This window comes from Haemaphysalis longicornis, unplaced genomic scaffold (assembly GCF_048455015.1).
Source record: "Haemaphysalis longicornis isolate Haplotype H1 unplaced genomic scaffold, Haemaphysalis longicornis Haplotype H1 scaffold_14, whole genome shotgun sequence".
Lineage (NCBI taxonomy): Eukaryota > Metazoa > Arthropoda > Arachnida > Ixodida > Ixodidae > Haemaphysalis > Haemaphysalis longicornis.
Window position 1 is genome coordinate 58,549,889 of NW_027526245.1, and position 17,029 is coordinate 58,566,917.

A 17,029-nucleotide genomic window follows, 5' to 3' on the forward strand; every position below is an offset into this window, starting at 1 on the left:
AATTTCACAAGTTTTTTTACTTCCCCAACGCAGTTTATATTCGTGTCAGTCTGTAGCAGCATTTACTTGTACGTTAAATAAAGATACATATCTGTCGATGTAATTTTTTGTCCTTGACGGATATACCCGGCAATACTTGAGAGAAAACCCAGGGCAGCGGGTATGGCCTTCAGTTCGCTCTCTTTCGCTGCTATTGTGGGTGCTATTGTGGGTATTGTGGGCACACGCCCTGCCGTTGTCAATACCGTAAAATCTCGAGGATTTTTTCCGCTGATGGCCTTCTTAAGAATGGTTGGTTTTAGAAATTCGGATGCAGATGGAAAACGCAGGGATGGCTCTTATTCAGGTTCTCACGCAAATGCGATTACGGCTGTCGTAAGCTCGCAAACATTTGAAGAACAAGTCTCGTTCAGAAATAATGTTCCTTGGCTAACGAAATGACATTCTCGTGTTCAGTTGATTCCAAAGGAACGTTTAAAATTATTATTTATCAATTTTTGAGAAATTATGACCTCTCGCAGACCGCTCAGAAAAATCAGCCTCAGCATCTCCTGGCTGCATGCAATGGAGACGAAATATTCGCCGCATATCTGCTCTCTTCACTCCAAATGTCGTCGGAAGACGATATTCTGCTGCTGCCTCTTCAACTTAATGCCTATTTTTCATCTCGCTCCCATATCTCATTCTGTTCCCTCCCTTCACATCCCCCGGAAATAAACACGACAGAGGTCTCTCTAAGTCAGTTCACTTTTCCCGTGTTCCACTGCCCACCCCATCTACTGAACCTCCAGTTACTGCTGAGCTTTAGACACCTCAAGACTACCTAGAAAATGCTTAGCGCTCGTAAGCGCGTGCCTCACCACTACCACCGAGCGTCCTCAGCACCCGCCCTGCCTTTATAAAAAAAACTGGCAAAACTCCAAAGAGCGATAAAATGGCGAGCGCTCGTGAGCATGTGCCTCACGGCGAGTGCCTAGTCGCCGTCTCGTGGGGTGGCTTCAGCAAAAAAAAAAAACTCCAGCTCTGCCGTCAAGAGCTATCACGCATGTGAAAGAACCTCCGGCGCTAATGCAGACGATAAAAAGACGTGCAGTATTGTTCTGCCTCATATATGCCTGTTGACTCGTAGAAAGTATGCTTCCTGATTTAGTGCTGGGTGATGGTTTCGACTGTATTAGCTTCTCGTTGAAAAATTAGTTTATCTTTGGCCGGGTGGTTGAATTGAGGGACACAAAGACGGAGACTAACAGACAAAAATTGTTGTATTTAGGTATCCCAAGAATGACTATCGTCTTCAAAAGCACGCATCCGTATCGGCGGACAAAGTGTTCCTCAAATTTTAAAGAAACCGCAAAAGCGATGCAGGCGCAGCGTGTTGTAGAAACACCGTTCCTCCGTCCTGCTCTTCGTTTACTGACTCATCCTAGTCATGTGACCTTGTCATGGCATGTTGAAGCACAAGTTAGCAGGTCATAGAAGGCATGACGAGTTCACAGGGCTTCCTGGACTATAGAATTTTGTCAACTATTGTGCAACCAAAATATTTCATTTCTGAAATAGACGTGCATAAAACATCATCATGCCATTGATGTATTGTTATAGTGAGGTGTAAAAAGTAAGGATTTAAAATCTTTGTTTAAAGGGTGAACATTGGTCTTACAAATCAGTGCATCCTGTTTTATTTATGTCATAATGCATTAACCAGTATTGTACAACCAGTCTTGTTTATAAGTTGTTTCCGTAGTTTCTGTATTCTTATTTTATTTTGCTGTCTTTGTAACAACTCACACTAAAATGCCTCTGGCCCTGACAATGTCATAAATAAACAAATAAATCAATCCATAATGCGGAAAGGTTTTTCCTTGAGAAGTGGATGCACAAACACAAATTCATTGGCGCACTGGAACTCCCTGCATGAATGGATCACAGGCAGCACCCCTAAAAATACCGTTACTCAACAAGCAATAAGGATCAATACTAGAAACAAAATGTAATGCAGTGGCTTCAACGATGGTTACTAGCCATAGCTATGAGCAAAACTATCAACAATGTACTAACCCTGGCTACCAAATCTAGCGGTGAATACCTTTGCTGAAAATTTCGCTAAGAAACCAAATTGCGCGAATTTCGCCCTATTTTCTCCTGAATTTACCCTTAATGACGGTATCTTTTTGGTGGCTACGTTGACGAGAATAACTCGTCTCTCTGTGTGTCTTCTTGCTTATCTGTCGATGTAGCCACCCCGTAAAAACTTTGAAGAATTCTTCCCTGAGACATTTATATAGGCAAAATATTTCGAAACAACTGAATCAAGTTGCAATGATAATTCTTGTGAAGGGTTTCAAACAAAAGAAAAACATTAGGCATAGTCAAGGAGAAAGATAAATACAGATGTCATATTTTAGTGTTCCTCTGAATAAAAATGCACGGCTTGTTGAATTTTACGATGGCAAATAGAAAGTAATCCCTTAAAAATATTTCCATCCAAAATAAAACGAGTGCTCGTTGCGCCTATCGGGGCGGCATTCAGTACGAAGGGATTTACTGTGTTGCCCTTAATGACCAGCGGTTATCTTGCCTTCGCATTACATGCGCTGCCCACGTCCATTTCTTCTTCTTAATTTCTACTAAGATGTCCTTAATACGCCTTTGTTCCCTGACCCACTCCGCTCTCTTCTTGTCCCTTAATGTTACACCTATCATTTTACGCTTCATTGCCCGCTGAGTCGTTCTCAATTTAAGTTGAACCCTCTTAGTGAGCCTCCAAGTTTCTGCCCCGTAGTTGAGTACCGGTAAGATGCAGCAGTCGTACACTTTCTTCTTCAGCGACAATGGTAGGCTGCTATTCATTATCTGAGAATGCCTGCCATATGCACCCCACCCCATTCTGATCCTTGTAATTATCTCTGCCTCATGGTTGGGATGGGGTCACAACTTGGCCTACGTAGATATATTCGCTTACCACGTTCACTGCCTCGCCACCTATCTCAAACCGCTGTGCTGTCCCAAGGATATTGATCATTATTTTAGTTTTCTGCATATTAATTTTCAGGCCCACGGCTCTACTCTGTTCGTCCGGTGCGGAAAGCATGCTTTGCAATTCGTCCCCCAAGTTGCTTAGCAAGGCAACGTCATCAGCCAATATGGGGTTACTGAGGTATTCTTCATTAAACCTTATTCCCACCTGTTCCCAATTCAACGTTCTGAATACTTCTTGTAAACATGCTGTGAATAACATTGGCGAGAATGTGTCTCCTTGTCTGACGCCCTTCTTTATATGTATTTTAGTGCTCTCATTATGGAGGATGATGGTAGCTTTGGACCTATTGTAGATATCCTCCAGTATAATTACATAATGCTCATCTACCCCCTGGTTCCGTAATAGTTGAATGACTGCTCACACTAAGAAAAAAGGGGGTTCCCGTGACTCTCTTCGGGGGGTATTTACTTCCACAGATTTGACTCTTCCTCGACCCCTTTCGCAGAGTCACGCCACTCTTTTTGAAAGAGGATCAGCGGACGCCATCACACTAGAGTCACAGTAGAGATGGGTGACTACCTTCTTAGATTCAGCACTGATTGCCACAACCCTGACCTAATAAAAAAAGAGAGTCACAGGACTCCTTTCCTGGTGATCATCGCAACACTTTAGCAAGGGTTGTGAGGACGCCCCTTTTATGAAGAGTCCCGTGATGCTTGTGGTGAGAATCATGGAAGTGCATGGGTGACCCTCCAAGATATGGTCAGTGCTCACCTCCAGTGGAATCATTGCAGTATATGTGCAAATCTGACGTAGGTGGTCAACAGAGACCCACTAATTACCATTATTGCCTTCAGAGCGTCGTGATTGTTGCTTTATTACCACTTCTGTATCTTGAGGAGATACAAATCTCATGGCAGCCAGTCAAGTAAGTCTGTCCCTTTGTCAAACAAACATAGTCATTGTAATCATGAAGAGAATTCTCTGGTTTTTGTTGAAAACATTAACTTAGCTCACATAACTGCAATTTTAGCCCACATGCAAGCAGCTTCATGAGCTGTTTCATACAAGTACAGCAAACCAAACCAAAAGTATGTGTAAACTATTTTATTAAAGACGAATGTGATACATATTAGAATGAAAAGCCTGTTTGGGTATTACAGCTGTTTAAAATCACAAAATAAACCGCAAATAGCTTAAAAATAATAGATATACAAAGCATGTTCCACTGTTTGCTATGGCTTGTCACAACAAAGGTTTTCTAGACTAACAAGAATGATGTTGAATCACAACTAAAAGTTTTGTATTAACCAGCTTTGCATACCTGCTGTTGCAAGGTTAAAGTGCAGTGAAAATGGATTGCAATAATTTTTAAAGGCTTCTTCTCTGCTTGCTGTTTTTTTTAAGGCAGACTTCTTATATAAGAATTCCATGAAGTTAATCCAGAAATCTTCACAAGCCATGCACAAGTGCTGCAAGGTGTCCTCGGGTCCTCCCGGCACGGACCACGCTTTGTCTCGGACCTGCCAGAAATATCAATGAAAACAAAGAGCTCGATAACACAAAAGCAAAGTGAAATTGTAGCCGAAACAGTAAAATCATCAACAGCAGGCCAGCTGTACAGTGACTGACAAAAAAGTGGGCGACGAACACACCTCTTGCCATTACATTTCCTTGTTTCGCCGTTCTCCTTTTATTATGAAATGTTTTGTATGGGGGAACATATGTATAATGTATCAAGTTACATATGGGCACCCCAGAAATGCAAAGGCTTCAAAAATTATTGCATCCGTAAAGAGGGTCTTACAGCTCCAGGGATGGAGGCTAAGAATTTATAGTGCAGAAGGCTGCTAGTCCCCACTTTTGATGGTATGAAAATATCTATGTAAAGCGTAAAGGCAGCACTAGTAACAAAGCAGTAAGTGCGCTGAGACACCTGCTGGACAAAGGGCATGCTCCATACTGCAAAACACCAGAGGGGGACAAAGTATAACTCAACCTGTCCAGTAAAACTAAAAAGCGTTAGGCAAGTTGGTACATAGTTTTAAAAAAGTCAAGTCCAAAGCACATGACAAAGAAGATGATAGGACAAGCACTTGCTTGCAACTAAGTGTATTGAATGCATCGTCTCAAATAACACCCTTTAATAGTAGGAACAAAGGAATCATAGCGAAGTTTCTAAATATTCAAGTTAATTTCTGTACAGGTTCACTGTGCTACTTTTCCTGATATAATAAACATCCAAGAGCTCCCAAATCAGTGCTTTACCTTCTTTCCAGAACTAAAACTTGGCGCGAGAAAGGCTTGTACTTGCATGATTCGCAATGAGTGGGTACATGCCAAAAGCCTCATTGCCACGAGACAAATAGGATATCGACTTCTCCAGATGAGAACGACACATCATAGATCACCACCCCCGTTCCCTGGGCAAAAACCGCTGGGTGTGCTTCTTCTTGCGCTTTTCTTTTGCTTTTAGGCTTGATAGCAATTTGCCTGAACCTTCCATCTACGCTTCACTGATTAAATTTCACACTTTTTTTAAGATATTCAATAAGACTGACTATATTTTCTAATCTGCATGCAATGTCTGCACCCCGTTTAGTTTTTTTTCCTTCAACAGTTGTTGGCTCAAGTGAAAGCATGAAGCACTAAATAATGCTTGCAGTTATAGTGATCGAGATCACACTGAATACTGATGGAAAAGAAACCTGAGTAGTCAGTACAGAGGGCAGCACTGCCTTGTTATGTGCCTGGTTTTCTTCATGTTTTTAGTAGCCACAAGAAAATAAAATTTTAACCCACTTGTCTCCATGAATTATTGTCAACGCATTTAGTTTCCGTACCCATATTTTTTAACTTCTCATATAATTAAATTTTGCACAAATCTTGTTCCAAAGTTTCTGATGCACTGGATGGGCTTTTCTGCACGAGTTCTGAGCAACGCAGTAAAGCTGACACTACAGCCTTGATGGGACATGCCAGGATAATTAGTTTCCCTATCCCAATTTATTAACTTTGGATGTTCAACTTTTTGTTCTCAAACATCTCATGGACTGAGGGGCTTCTCTGCAGAAATAGAGAGTGATGCAGTAAAGCTGACACAAGAGTTGATCTCAATTCTTTTGTTACCACAGAAAATTGACCAGTTTTTAGGGCTCTAAGAAAATATTTTGTTCTGCTAAATGTGTTGGTTAGGCGCATAGTGCAGTGGCGAATAATGCGTATGATTAAACGCCCTTTCTAGCACCAGCTGTATAATGTTCGCATAAATAATGATTGCAAAAAAAATTCAAAACAAAATTTCTGTCAACGTAAAGAAGAATGAAAAAAAGATGTGTATAACAAACCACCAACAGTAGAAAAAATTTATAATACACATTTTGAAGGTTCACATTCAAAAAGCCTGTCCAAGAGAAAATTCAGTACTGCAAATTAATTTGTCCCCGTGGTGCCACGTGGTGCTTGCATGCGTGGTTCCCGCGTTTCGTTGTGAAGCTGGACATTCATTCCAAAAGAAACAATTTCGAATGGTTCTCTGAAGTGGTTTGATATTATTAGGGGCCCAACTTAGCCCCACGGGATGTAAAAACATCTTATTATGACTACAGCAAGCGCCAGATTCACGGCAAGCAGGAGATGCAGAGAAATCCGCTTGGAATTGAAAACCAAACTCAGTGGTGCATTTTTGATGACATTCTGATCATCAATTATCTACCAGAACTTTCACTTGCGGTTTATTGTCATCTTCTGACTAGCTATGGTAGCCCTCCTGCAAGAATAAGTTGCGATGCACTAGTCATGTGCCCAGTAAGCTTTCGCACAACGAAAATAGTGCTGCCTCACATTTTCAAAAAGACACTATGTCCAACCTTTTGGAGACTGCCAGAATAGACAGTTTTAGTAAAAAGCAACACTGGACCTCCAAAAATAGCCTCGTACTAAGAAAACTAGCCAAATAACTCCTTGCAGTTTTGTAGGCTGATTGGAAATCTCTCCTTGTCTGAACTGATATTCGAAGACTTTGTGCTATTTTTTGACTTTCAGCTGGAGCTGTTATCACAAAAGTAGGGCATGGGTGAGGCGATATCACGAAAGCCGTTCTTTTTTCGAGGAATAGTAGAGGGCGACGGCGTTGCTAAGGAAAATCGGCTTGAAGTTGGGTAACTGCGTAGTAGCATGAAATATGAAGCTCGCAACACACAAACAGAATAAAAACTGCTGGAAAGTGGGTGAAAATGCCAGGTGCACTTGATGCACATGCGGGAAACCTTCAGAAATCGCAAATTAAAACGGCCCTTTTACCGAATAAAGCTCAGTATTGGAAAGCTGCTGTCATTTCCAGGTAATTACCATATGTAACCGCCGTCGGATGGGAAAGCTGTCAACATGATTTGGTATTTTACTTGCTGGGAGACTTTTGATCAAGAAAATTTGATGGTATTGCAGCAAGGCCACAAGCCGCATGGTTTTTGTCAAGCGCAGCAGCTACGCTCCCTTTCGAGAAATCAAGCACCTCAGCTTGCAAAAAACTTTTCCGAAAATCTCAAGGTTGCCTAAGCAGAAAACTTTAACCAATTTTAAAAGTGCAGTGCCTTGACTAACCACCGGGGTGCATGAGAAACAACTACCACATCACAAAATCGGCAATATAAAGCACCAATCACCGGTGATCAATGCCGTATATTGCCGATATCTATGTTATTATTTCCCTTGCACCTAACGCATCCCACTGGTTAGTCTAGCCACTGCAGTTTTAAAATAAGTTCGAATCGAATTGAATTGAAGTGAAAAAGAGTTTTATTTAACAAACATGATTGTGTACACAGTATATACAAGAGGAGTTCCCATGGTTATGAAAACCGTGAGCGGGACCTCCTATAAAAATTAACAAAATGACTATAAAATTACAATGACAACACTGGTAAACATAATAGAAAACAGTAATGAACAAATATTCAAAAAATCAGCTGTGAGAATAGGAAGAAAACTACAATAAGACGCGTCACATACATCACTGTACTGAATACAATAGGTAGAGTTTCAGTTTTTTTAAGGGTATGACAGAATGAGAAGATTTAATGACCTGGTTTCAGGTATTCCACGAGTGCAAGCAAGAAAACGGAATAGTTTGTTTACCGAAGTTAGTTCTTACTTTGGGAAGTAGAAAGTTGTTGCGAGTAGAGAACCGAGTGGAGTTTGGTTTAGAGATAGTGCTAGGAGCGGAAATAGATATCAGGAGTCCACAACGCAAAGTGCCAATATTTAGCTGGTAAAGACAGGGGACAGGCAAAATCGTAAGTTCAATGAACAGAGGAGTAGAAGAAAATAGACGGGAAGAAAAAGTTGTGATTGTTAAATCTTGTTTTTGGAGTTTTTGAAGAGGCCAGAGATGAATACAATACGCGCTGCCCCAAGACGATATACAGCAATTCTAATGGCTATGAATAAACGCATAATACATAGTTACTAATGTTTTAAATAAAAGTAGGATCGAGCCCTGAGCAGGGCACGTATTCTATATGAAACCTTTGTACAAATTGAATTTACATGGCAATGAAATTTGAGATGGCTATCCACAATTTTCCTGCTCTGGCTACACTGAGATTTCTGACGTTGCTTTCGGAGGGTTGAGGAGCATGTGTTTTTTTCTATAGGTGCCGTGGCTGCTACGCTAAACAAAAAAGAACGTCACTTGTGGTTACGGTGCATAACCATTACATTTTTTGATCAAGAGGCTCCCAGAAAGTCAAGTATCAAATGATGTCATCTGTGCAATCCGACAGCGTTTAAAGGTGAAAACTACAAGAAAATGACACCAGCTATTCAATACTGACCTTTTGATTGGAGAACCGGTAGAATTTTTCAATCAAAAAGTACTTGTGAAGGTCTCCGCATGTCTGACAAGTGCACTTTGCATTTTCAGCCCTTTTCCAGTAATTTGTTTCATTTCTGCATTGCGCAAAAAAGCATGCCGTTTGTGATTTCACTTCACCCATGCCTTACTTGTGAAATAACACTTCCAGCGGAAAGTCAATAGATAACCTCAAGTCATCGGACATCAGTTAGGGCAAGAAAAGAGAACTTCAAATTGGCTTCAGTTTTTATTCTGTACCAGGATATTTTCGGAGGTCTAGAGTTGCTCCTCAGTAGAACTTGGTGTTGCGACAGAGTCTGCAACACGTTCAGTATTGTTTGTTTTCGAAAAGGTTAGGTGCAGCTGCAATGCAGGAGGCTCGTAAAGCTGAACGCCTTTTTTATTTGTCACGTGACAGGGACTCGCGGATAGCTAGCTGGGCACTGTTGCAGTGCATTGTACCTCATTCCTGAAAGCAGGGTTAGAAAAGCGAGCCAAAAGATTATAACAGCCAGCAAGTGAAAGCTTCAACAGCTGCGTGATAGTAAACTGACACCGGCCGCGGTGGCTCACTGGCTAAGGCGTTGCGCTGCTGAGCACAAGGTGGCGGGTTCGATTCCTGGCCGCGGCGGCCGCTTTTCTGATGGAGGCGAAAAGCAAAAACGCCCGTGTGTTCGAGATTTCGGCATACGTTAAAGATCCCCAGGTGGTCAATACTAATCCGGAGCCCTCCACTACGGCGCGCCTCATCGCCTGTGTTGCGTCGGCGCATTAAACCCTACAATCAATCAATAAATAGTAAACTGACAGTCAACGAGTTTTGTGTACAGCCCCAAGCAGAGTTTCTCCCATCCCAAATTTTTAGCTGACCATCAATGGAATGTCAACCATTGACAATATGTTTCTACATCATGTGGGTAAAATTTAGTGCCTGTAATAATGCCAAGCCACCATTTATTTTTCAGAAAACTATCCGAAATTGCACATTTTGAAACACAGGTACGGCTTCACTGCAGAACGAGGGCACCACACGTGGTAACATGTGTTTCAGATCTGACAAATTGTACCGGGAAACTAAATTTTTTCTAGGATGTGTTTTTGTAGTGTTTGGCAAAACGTATACCACACACTTTTTAAACTATTGGCGAATTGGTATACACAACGTCTTATCTATAGTTTCAACGTTTGGACAAAAACTGATTTCGTGAATTTGCTCATCTGCCCTTGTTGGAAAGGGCATCGAATAATCTGCATTTTGAGCTGATGCAGTATGCTCCTAATCAGTATGGTTACCCAAAAATGTTTTACTAGACTCCAAAACTTGGTCGATTTTCTGTGGTAAAAAGAATGTTACCGTCCTGTCTGCGAGCGATATTCCAAAGTCTATCCTTGGCAGATATCAGCGTCAGCGCCAGAAGTAGTGTACTTAGCGAGCATCGCAATGCATACGGTAGCTTCTGGATTTTCGGACCGTCTCGAGCGTTTTGATTTTGGGGACAGGTTTTGATAGTGGGAAGCACCGTTTTGTTCACATAAAAATAATTACCTTGTAACTCTAGCTTTAATCGGCTGCCATGAGACAAATTCGACCAAGCTATTTTTCTTAAAAAACTGTTACTGAAGACAACTGTTTTTTCGTAGCTTACTTTATTCATAACTGCGTTGGCTGAAATTGTGGAAATCGCGACTATGTGAGAGGTTATTATGAGTTGAATAAGGGAGCTTTAACATAATTGCTTGCAGTATTAGCATGACACGGCCGATCGGGAAAACCATTTCGTGAGAAACGAGCGTTATCGCTGCCGGAATAGCCTTAAAATACAATAACTACTCACACAACAAGATATTCATTGATGCCAGGGTCACTATGGGAATTTAGGCAGGTATGTCAAGGTGTCGTAGTGGTGGCGTGGTTAACAACCAGGTAGTTGTTTTGAAGGTTGGTAGCTAGCACCTCACAATACGCGTTTTTTGTCTGCTTTTCATGGGTTTTTTTAGAAGATTATTCGGAGCGAGATTATAGAGAAATCAATAGAAGATTTTGAAGACTGGGAACGATTCCAAGAAATTTAAGCAATTTCGCTCACAACACCGTTTTTCTAAAAATATAACAAAAAAACAAGCAACACTCAGTTTTTCAAAGCTCGTGCGAAGTGATTTCATTAGACGTAATTACTGCTATACTTAGCAGTGCTCCTCTGAAGGCTTCGACACCACTTTCATTCAGCAAAACAGGCCGCAGGAATGTGTATCCACCCCTCTTGCATCTAATGATCAAAAAAGGTGAATATCACTTCGACATAGAAAGTAATAAGGTGTAGGGGACCAACAATAGGGTATAGAGGAGGCCATAAGTAAAAAGCCCCACAGGGCTCGAGCTTCACAATTGCAATGTGATAATCGCTACGTTCCTCATATTTTCACGGTGTATAACAGTTTCTTTACTATCAGGGTCTCTACTTCCTCACTATCATTTAGCAATATTAGAAGTGGAAGTCGATCTCAAATTTGTGAAAAATGCTGAATTGCTGTAAACAGACAGATGACAACGTCAGCACTGTTTCCGCAGCAAGCAAGCAATAACACATGCAGTAAAGGGTCCATGAAGACTAAATGCAGATATGTTTAGTTTGAAACGACTAGCCTTTGGGTACTCACTCGGCTCTCTCTCATGCCGGAAATACATTATTTAGCCGGAAATACCTAAAAAACACAGAATATTTTCAAATTTCTCATTGAGGCTTTGTCATGAGAGACGCAATATGGGCTAGCACTAAAAAATGTCGAAAGACAAGAGTCTTCTGCCGGCCCTGCTGCATTAAAGTGGGCACGCTGGCGCTTCTCCACCACGCCCTCTTAGGTGTTTTCCTAGCGTTTTCTGGGCATGTGTTAACTTCTAGGATTAACACTTCAGAATACTGCTGTGGTGGTTGATTGGAGGAAAACTGATTCTTGCTGTGTTGTGGCCCACAAAAATGTTTACAAATAAAATCAGGTGTGCACTATGCATAGCAAAAGTTGCCGGAAGTAAAGACAGAAGCCACACCACCCCTAGTGAGCTCTGTCTGGAACAACTTCTACCTAGGTTGATATTTATTTAGGTTTTGTTTCGACGGTAGGCCATATTTCGCCCCTCGCACCAATTTGAGCCCTGCGAGAAAGCGTAGGCCTTGCTGCACTCTTCCCTTCAAGTATCCGCTCTTTTATTGCTCCATGTGTCAATTTCTGCTGTTACGGCTGACCAGTTCTCCTTTTCTTCTGTCCCCCATTTTACCCTCTCCGTGTATCCGTTGCCTTTGTGCTGTAGAGAATAAGTGGTTTGCATGTTTTCATTTATGTTGGTTACATTGCTTGCAAAACCGGAGGGTGAAAAAAACTTTTCTTCACTAGTGTTGGCCGTGCTCGGCGTTATTTTAGTCTAATATTCCGTTGACGAAGCTCTGTCCGCTGATCAAATCTGTCTGAATATTCAAATCCTCGTTACGGTTTCTACAGCTGTCGTATGAAAGTTTTGACATTTTTATAGTAGTTCAGGATTCCTTCACGTGCTTTATCGCTGTACATACCAAGCACACACACAACTACTTTTAGGAGACCAAATATCAGCAGCATCGCCCCAGAAAACAAGTCAGTTTCAGGATGCCTGATTAAGGGGTACGTTGGCTCGGTGATACAGCATTCATGAGACAGACACAAAGTGTGAAAGAAAAGTTGATCTGACATCAGTGACTTAGCAGAAGAGACATTAGGTGTTGCTGGATGCACTTTGGACGGGAAACAGTTGGTGAAAGGGAAGACATGCGTCGAAGTAGTTCTTTTCAATGAGGATAGGGGGCGCGGAGGGGAAGGCTCTGCATAGTGACACCGCAGGACTTCCGGTGAGGCTTTGGAAGACATCAGCAGGAAGGCAAGTACGACAGTGCATGGCTAGTATGTTATCGCAGCATGACGTGCACAGGCAGGGTGATATAAAAAACATATCCAAGAGCCACGCTTGCAAGAATATCAGCCTATAGTTCTTCACCCACAGATGTCCACTTCCTAAGTCGCATACTTCCCTCAAGAACACTTATTGTTGAAAACACTGCTCTTGGACACGTTATTTTTTATCGCACTACCAGGGCGTGTAGTGATAAGAGCACTGGACTTCCTGTACCACCCATGACCATAATAAGCATCACTCGAAGTACTGCAGCATCACAATCTTGCACCGTCCAAACCTTCCCCACGCCTTTTCTGATATGCAAAAAAAAGTGATATTGACACATGGATTCCCTTTCCCCAAATTGGCTCCTCTGAAAAGCACCTGCAGCAGCAGCTGGTTTGTCTTTTGCAAAATCGCTCTTGCCAAATCAACTTTCCTATCAGACACTGCTTCTATCTCGCCAACCGTCTCAGGCATGTCGAAGATCATCGTTCTTGCATGGGTTGAGGTTGCTCCTCCATGTTTGCCTCCTGTTTGCTCCCTATCTTTTAAGCTCCATCATTTCATATGTATGTGCATGTGTCGGTAAACATGACGGGCATCTCATGTAACGTACAGTATAGATGAAAACTACAAATATTGTATTTTTTAGAAAAAAGTAATTACAATCACAAAAGGCGGGTATACTCTCTTCTACCTGATCAGTTAAAAAATTTGCTAAAATTAGCTTTGTAACTGACGTTGACAACGCACAATGCTGTTGAGTATCCCAAAATACACTGGACATCAAAAAACTGCACGTTTTTTCTATAAGAAAAAGTTGATGAAGTTGAATGAAATACAAAGCATGTAGCTACAGTGGTACTATCATTCATACGCATTTGCTTATAACAATGGGGCGTAAATATTTGGAATTTTATTTAAAGCATAGTGAAATCAAGTACACAAAACGATTTCTTGCAAACTGATGCATTACGTGTTCCTAGTCAGCCTCTAAGATGAACTCAAAATTTTTTAGCTATATTCACTCTTAAAACGTCAATTAGTTTTATTACCATTTAGGATGCATAAATGACACATGATTGCTTATGCTACCTTTTATTGTCATGTTGCTGAAATAATTCGAATTAGGGTCATCCACGCGAAACGTCAAACCCAAAAATCGGCAATAGCCAAAATCATTGAAAATATTTTTCCGTTGCCTGAGGGCTCCTTAAAATTTCTGCAAACGTGCAAAATGTGGTCGCAGATAATAAATTTTAAATAAATAGTGAAACTATGTAGAAGGACAAATATTTTAAAACACTCCGCTTGGATTGTCCTTTGATGTGGGACCATGACGGAAGCCGTGTAAGAATTTTTGTTGTTGTATTAGCGAAATAAAAATGCAAAAAACGGTGCGTTTTCAGAAATGTTTCACAAAGGCACCACACAAAACATAGGCCGCCGTATCCCCACCGTAAATTGATATGGTCCTTCAGTGTCTACTAAAAATAATTTAGGTCGCTTAGAGCGCGTACTTTTTAGGCAAAGCGTTTACAAAGATGCAACAAAATGCGTTTTGGCCAAACATCGGCCCTAACAAAGCACCAAGGCCCATCAGGTGAAATTACACTAGATGGCTCATTTCCGCATCTGCACTTCAGCTCTTAATTTAGACAATTTCTTTCGAGTAAATTTTGTTTGACAAGAGAAAAAAATTTTAAATTTCACAATGAGCCACACCTGTGTAGTCTATGGAACTGTGTCCCCAACTAGGAACGCGTACGAGCCCCTGGCCTTTTTTGTGACACGCATGTGCAAACCTGGCTCTCTGCTATATGAATATGGTATGTATCGCTTGACATTACAAAAAAATACAACGTAAACGGCTATACTCCACACAGTCCGCCAGTTTTTATTTTGGGGTTTTCGCACACTCACTTCGTACAGTTGCTGCTGATATCTTGGAGAACGCAGTGCTTGAATACAAAAACAAGATCTAAAATAAATTGATCATTACTCCGACGGAGCTTTGCAATAACAGCCAAAAAGAACTTCGTGAATCACTGCTACCACGAGGACGACCATAAACTATCGGCAGAATGGAATTTCTTAGCAACTTCACGCGGCAAAAGTTCATGTGACGGCGTCGGCAGCACAAGCAAAAGTCCGGCAGCAAGCGCAAGTCTCGAGAGATCTTTCGAAGATCGCATTCAAACCCAAAAAGACCTGTATGCCTAGGATGGAAACGTCAAAGTAATAGTAATTATCTGGGTTCCAAACTCAAAACTACAAGGAACTAGGGCACAACGTAGTTCACAATTCGTAATGGCAATACCAGTCAAAGGAGCGCAACAATTACATAACTTCGGAGCAGCTACACTTTCAACACTTCGTGTTGCCATTGCGTTCTACTAAAGCTCCTCACAAATTCAGGTAAAAAATGAACAACTAGGCAGCTTTCATTGATGCTGACTATACACTGGTAAAGCACTCAACATCTGTCGGTAAAAAAACGGAAGGCGAAATAAAAACTGGCAAGAAATTTTATGTTTGTTGTGAGAGGTATCCTGCGGTGAATTTCAATGGGCGGCGTAAAGTGCGGTAGGCAGAGAAAAGTGACTCTGTGATGTTCCTTTCTCCGCATCAGACAGAGGCAGGTTAATCTCGCTAATAACTACAAAACACTCGCTTTGTTCCTGTAAGTGAGTGTGCGAAAACCCAAATATAACAAGTGGAGGGCTGGTATTTGCTGTTTACAGTGTTTTTTTGTAATGTCAAGCGACCCAAACCATCTTCGTTTAGCAGAGAGCCAGATGTGCACAACATTGGCGGCACCTACGCGTCCTGAGTTGAGGACACATTTCCACAGACGACACAAGTGTGGCTTATTGTGAAGTTCAAAAATTTTTTTCTCGCACCAAGCGAAATTAAATTTAAAGAAATTTTCTCGAATTAGAAGCTGAAGTGCTGATGCATATAATGAGCCATCTCTTCTAATTTTACATAGAGGACCTTGGTGCTTTTTTTACGCCTTCATTTTGGCAAAAATGCATTATCTTGAATTTTTCTTAGCGCTCGGCCTGAAAAATACGCTCTTTAATTGACTTCAATTATTTTTTGTAGACACTCAAGGACCATATCAACGCACGATGTGAATATTCTCACTCAAGCTTTATGGTGCCTTTGCGAGAAAGTCCTGAAAAAGCGCCATTTCTTGCGTTATTACTTCTCTCATACATCGCCGAAAACTCTTACACGGCTTCACTCCCGGTCCCACATAAAAAAAAATACAAGCGGAATGTTCTAAAATATTTGTCATTCTACAGAGTTTCACTTTTTATCTAAAATTTATTATCTGCAGCCAGAATTTTCGCGTTCGCAGAACTTTTAAGGAGCCCTCAGACGGCGTAAAAATTTTTTTCAACGAAACTACTTCGTGCAAACATCCTACAGTTAATCGGCAAGTAGCAAAAATTTTCTCGATGAAATTGGTGGTGACCGATTGTTGGGCCGGGACGTTTCGCGTGGAATGACCAATTATATTATGAAGCTTTGGTTTTTTATGTGAAGTCTTGGTGCGTAAACGTAAAGCACAGAACTGACACAACCTCTCTGCGAATAAAAAAGGAGTGACACCAAGGTTCCATTTTTAACAGTTTTCATGGCATTATAACACCAAAAGATGCTTTCATGTAATAACAGTAGCCAACCGCTACTTGGAAATAATTTGAAATCAACAATATTTATGCGATCTTTAAGACAGCAAATGTCGGTGGTGAGCTGAACTGAAAGAACTGAGATAGAGACAAGTGGAATACAAACCTTTAAAAAGGCATAGTACACCATGAGCATGAACATCCACAGGACTTGAGGATTAAGAGCAGCCATACCTGATAGAGCCAAAGGTGAAGGCAAAAACTAAGGGTGGGAGCAGTTGCAACAAATGACAATTCTACAGAGAAGTCAAGCCCACAAGCAATTCGAAGTCTCAAGGGCCAGTCTAAAGCAGGCACAAGCAAATTTTATATCCTCTGAAACCTACTACAAGATGGCGCGACATCCCTGCACCTCCTGCATCACTGCAGACAGCCATGTCAGTGAAAATCTGCAGCGCTGCAAAATTTTACCTGCTGTCGTGACATGTTTCAATGCTGTGTCTTTCCATGCCAAAAAGCCAAGTGTATGGTGCTTGACACTGTAACCTTTCGGGAAAAATAATCGTTGATGTGAAGATTCACTTGGCCTTGCAGGAGTGTGACACGTTGGCACGGAACTCAGGAGAAAG